Here is a 5,000-nt window from a genome sequence, read left to right on the forward strand (position 1 = left end):
TTTACATTTCCCGGTTGGCCGTTTATCCCTGCTTCTCCAGGTTTTCGCTCTCAAAAGCACACCCTTTTAATCGAAATATAACACGATTGGATGTTCTATGTCCACGACAACGTTTAAAACCCTAGCAGGAGACCACTTTTGAGGTCTGGGAAAAATTGAAGACATATCGATTTTGGGGTGTAGTTACCCTTTACACGCAAGTGTGCGCCAGGAAGAGACATTTGTTTGGTTAAGCAGTGTTGCTGTAGCTCTCATGTGATTGCGGAGTTTGCAAAACAAATGGCCACTGGATTGATGCAAATAATGATGATATAATTCTGCCAAGCTGGCATAGGCTACTTTGCAGTTAACATTTCATTGAGAAGGTTTTTGTGGGAAGCCTTTCCTTCTCTACCAGAAGAAGGTAATCATTAGCCTCATCGCTAACGGCTACACAAAGTGTAGCGCTCCGCTCGCATGCGCACAGAAACTGGGCAGTCCTGTGCCGTTTCTGAAAGTTGGGTGGAAATACGAATCACTGATGCATTTTGTTGATGTCTAATGATTCACTTGGGCAAATGAATGCATTTTCTAACAAGTTGAAAGGATTTAGTTGATTTCCTCCTTAGTTCAAAACATTTTTGAATATTGTTGAATTTCGGTTTAAAGTCTGGATTCCGTGATTCCGTGCGGGCGCGCCGTATTATATAGTCCATGAAGTTGTCATAAGTGTGAACACAGGATATGCCCTCTTCCCCCCCCCCACCCCACCCCACCCCACAAAGAGTGAAATATATGGTCTGGAAATGTAAGCAAGGTTTGAGCTTTGTCAGTGTGTCACAACGTGGACAGTTCTCTGTCTCCTGATGAATAAGCGGCACATTGACTTTATATAGTGTACCAAGAGAGTTCCCTTCGCTTACGGCCATACAGCCTGAATACGCCCGATCTCGTCCGATCTCGGAAGCTAAGCAGGGTCGGGCCTGGTTAGTACTTGGATGGGAGACCGCCTGGGAATACCAGGTGCTGTAAGCTTTTGCTCCAGTAGAGGGTACTCTTATGTCATGCGTGGAGCAACTGCCTTTTATTTATCGCCCTAATAATGTTGTGTCTTTTTATTGGACTACATGCAGTTTGTTAGTGCTGCCCTGCCCTGATCAAATCCAATCATGGACAGTGCGTTTCCCTCGAAATGTAGGCACTACATTCAGCATTTGTTTTTAGGCTCGGAGACTGTCAATGTCTGTCGTCCATTAGGGCCCTGTAAAATCCCTTCAATGTTTTGCCTGAAACCCCCATTTTTTTTTTTTTTTTTTTTCAAATAAACAATTACTCCCCTCTTCTCCGTTTACATTTCCCGGTTGGCCGTTTATCCCTGCTTCTCCAGGTTTTCGCTCTCAAAAGCACACCCTTTTAATCGAAATATAACACGATTGGATGTTCTATGTCCACGACAACGTTTAAAACCCTAGCAGGAGACCACTTTTGAGGTCTGGGAAAAATTGAAGACATATCGATTTTGGGGTGTAGTTACCCTTTACACGCAAGTGTGCGCCAGGAAGAGACATTTGTTTGGTTAAGCAGTGTTGCTGTAGCTCTCATGTGATTGCGGAGTTTGCAAAACAAATGGCCACTGGATTGATGCAAATAATGATGATATAATTCTGCCAAGCTGGCATAGGCTACTTTGCAGTTAACATTTCATTGAGAAGGTTTTTGTGGGAAGCCTTTCCTTCTCTACCAGAAGAAGGTCATCATTAGCCTCATCGCTAACGGCTACACAAAGTGTAGCGCTCCGCTCGCATGCGCACAGAAACTGGGCAGTCCTGTGCCGTTTCTGAAAGTTGGGTGGAAATACGAATCACTGATGCATTTTGTTGATGTCTAATGATTCACTTGGGCAAATGAATGCATTTTCTAACAAGTTGAAAGGATTTAGTTGATTTCCTCCTTAGTTCAAAACATTTTTGAATATTGTTGAATTTCGGTTTAAAGTCTGGATTCCGTGATTCCGTGCGGGCGCGCCGTATTATATAGTCCATGAAGTTGTCATAAGTGTGAACACAGGATATGCCCTCTTCCCCCCCCCACCCCACCCCACCCCACAAGAGTGAAATATATGGTCTGGAAATGTAAGCAAGGTTTGAGCTTTGTCAGTGTGTCACAACGTGGACAGTTCTCTGTCTCCTGATGAATAAGCGGCACATTGACTTTATATAGTGTACCAAGAGAGTTCCCTTCGCTTACGGCCATACCAGCCTGAATACGCCCGATCTCGTCCGATCTCGGAAGCTAAGCAGGGTCGGGCCTGGTTAGTACTTGGATGGGAGACCGCCTGGGAATACCAGGTGCTGTAAGCTTTTTGCTCCAGTAGAGGGTACTCTTATGTCATGCGTGGAGCAACTGCCTTTTATTTATCGCCCTAATAATGTGTGTGTCTTTTTATTGGACTACATGCAGTTTGTTAGTGCTGCCCTGCCCTGATCAAATCCAATCATGGACAGTGCGTTTCCCTCGAAATGTAGGCACTACATTCAGCATTTGTTTTTAGGCTCGGAGACTGTCAATGTCTGTCGTCCATTAGGGCCCTGTAAAATCCCTTCAATGTTTTGCCTGAAACCCCCCCCCCCCAAAAAAAAAAAAAAAAATAAAAAAAAATAAACAATTACTCCCCCTCTTCTCCGTTTACATTTCCCGGTTGGCCGTTTATCCCTGCTTCTCCAGGTTTTCGCTCTCAAAAGCACACCCTTTTAATCGAAATATAACACGATTGGATGTTCTATGTCCACGACAACGTTTAAAACCCTAGCAGGAGACCACTTTTGAGGTCTGGGAAAAATTGAAGACATATCGATTTTGGGGTGTAGTTACCCTTTACACGCAAGTGTGCGCCAGGCCAGGAAGAGACATTTGTTTGGTTAAGCAGTGTTGCTGTAGCTCTCATGTGATTGCGGAGTTTGCAAAACAAATGGCCACTGGATTGATGCAAATAATGATGATATAATTCTGCCAAGCTGGCATAGGCTACTTTGCAGTTAACATTTCATTGAGAAGGTTTTTGTGGGAAGCCTTTCCTTCTCTACCAGAAGAAGGTAATCATTAGCCTCATCGCTAACGGCTACACAAAGTGTAGCGCTCCGCTCGCATGCGCACAGAAACTGGGCAGTCCTGTGCCGTTTCTGAAAGTTGGGTGGAAATACGAATCACTGATGCATTTTGTTGATGTCTAATGATTCACTTGGGCAAATGAATGCATTTTCTAACAAGTTGAAAGGATTTAGTTGATTTCCTCCTTAGTTCAAAACATTTTTGAATATTGTTGAATTTCGGTTTAAAGTCTGGATTCCGTGATTCCGTGCGGGCGCGCCGTATTATATAGTCCATGAAGTTGTCATAAGTGTGAACACAGGATATGCCCTCTTCCCCCCCCACCCCACCCCACCCCACCCCACAAGAGTGAAATATATGGTCTGGAAATGTAAGCAAGGTTTGAGCTTTGTCAGTGTGTCACAACGTGGACAGTTCTCTGTCTCCTGATGAATAAGCGGCACATTGACTTTATATAGTGTACCAAGAGAGTTCCCTTCGCTTACGGCCATACCAGCCTGAATACGCCCGATCTCGTCCGATCTCGGAAGCTAAGCAGGGTCGGGCCTGGTTAGTACTTGGATGGGAGACCGCCTGGGAATACCAGGTGCTGTAAGCTTTTGCTCCAGTAGAGGGTACTCTTATGTCATGCGTGGAGCAACTGCCTTTTATTTATCGCCCTAATAATGTTGTGTCTTTTTATTGGACTACATGCAGTTTGTTAGTGCTGCCCTGCCCTGATCAAATCCAATCATGGACAGTGCGTTTCCCTCGAAATGTAGGCACTACATTCAGCATTTGTTTTTAGGCTCGGACTGTCAATGTCTGTCGTCCATTAGGGCCCTGTAAAATCCCTTCAATGTTTTGCCTGAAACCCCCCCCCATTTTTTTTTTTTTTTTAATAAACAATTACTCCCCCTCTTCTCCGTTTACATTTCCCGGTTGGCCGTTTATCCCTGCTTCTCCAGGTTTTCGCTCTCAAAAGCACACCCTTTTAATCGAAATATAACACGATTGGATGTTCTATGTCCACGACAACGTTTAAAACCCTAGCAGGAGACCACTTTTGAGGTCTGGGAAAAATTGAAGACATATCGATTTTGGGGTGTAGTTACCCTTTACACGCAAGTGTGCGCCAGGAAGAGACATTTGTTTGGTTAAGCAGTGTTGCTGTAGCTCTCATGTGATTGCGGAGTTTGCAAAACAAATGGCCACTGGATTGATGCAAATAATGATGATATAATTCTGCCAAGCTGGCATAGGCTACTTTGCAGTTAACATTTCATTGAGAAGGTTTTTGTGGGAAGCCTTTCCTTCTCTACCAGAAGAAGGTAATCATTAGCCTCATCGCTAACGGCTACACAAAGTGTAGCGCTCCGCTCGCATGCGCACAGAAACTGGGCAGTCCTGTGCCGTTTCTGAAAGTTGGGTGGAAATACGAATCACTGATGCATTTTGTTGATGTCTAATGATTCACTTGGGCAAATGAATGCATTTTCTAACAAGTTGAAAGGATTTAGTTGATTTCCTCCTTAGTTCAAAACATTTTTGAATATTGTTGAATTTCGGTTTAAAGTCTGGATTCCGTGATTCCGTGCGGGCGCGCCGTATTATATAGTCCATGAAGTTGTCATAAGTGTGAACACAGGATATGCCCTCTTCCCCCCACCCCACCCCACCCCACCCCACAAGAGTGAAATATATGGTCTGGAAATGTAAGCAAGGTTTGAGCTTTGTCAGTGTGTCACAACGTGGACAGTTCTCTGTCTCCTGATGAATAAGCGGCACATTGACTTTATATAGTGTACCAAGAGAGTTCCCTTCGCTTACGGCCATACCAGCCTGAATACGCCCGATCTCGTCCGATCTCGGAAGCTAAGCAGGGTCGGGCCTGGTTAGTACTTGGATGGGAGACCGCCTGGGAATACCAGGTG

The 5,000-nt window shown here is 44.6% G+C and overlaps 4 non-coding genes across 4 annotated transcripts in view; all 4 read left to right on the forward strand.

The window, feature by feature from the left end:
- Nucleotides 1-896: 896 nt before the first annotated feature.
- On the forward strand, nucleotides 897-1,014 carry LOC124023757. Its single transcript, XR_006836749.1, has one exon. It is a non-coding gene; the product is annotated as a 5S ribosomal RNA (ribosomal RNA).
- A 1,206-nt stretch (nucleotides 1,015-2,220) lies between these two features.
- LOC124023767 lies at nucleotides 2,221-2,339 on the forward strand. Its single transcript, XR_006836757.1, has one exon. It is a non-coding gene; the product is annotated as a 5S ribosomal RNA (ribosomal RNA).
- Nucleotides 2,340-3,566: 1,227 nt separating this feature from the next.
- Nucleotides 3,567-3,685, forward strand: LOC124023768. Its single transcript, XR_006836758.1, has one exon. It is a non-coding gene; the product is annotated as a 5S ribosomal RNA (ribosomal RNA).
- Nucleotides 3,686-4,890: 1,205 nt separating this feature from the next.
- Nucleotides 4,891-5,000, forward strand: part of LOC124023770 — a 119-nt gene continuing 9 nt past the window's right edge. The window contains exon 1 of the ribosomal RNA XR_006836759.1: nucleotides 4,891-5,000. This exon is cut by the window's right edge and continues 9 nt beyond it. This is a non-coding gene — a ribosomal RNA (5S ribosomal RNA).

The sequence above is a fragment of the Oncorhynchus gorbuscha genome, unplaced genomic scaffold (genome assembly GCF_021184085.1).
Source record: "Oncorhynchus gorbuscha isolate QuinsamMale2020 ecotype Even-year unplaced genomic scaffold, OgorEven_v1.0 Un_scaffold_1678, whole genome shotgun sequence".
Classification (NCBI taxonomy): domain Eukaryota; kingdom Metazoa; phylum Chordata; class Actinopteri; order Salmoniformes; family Salmonidae; genus Oncorhynchus; species Oncorhynchus gorbuscha.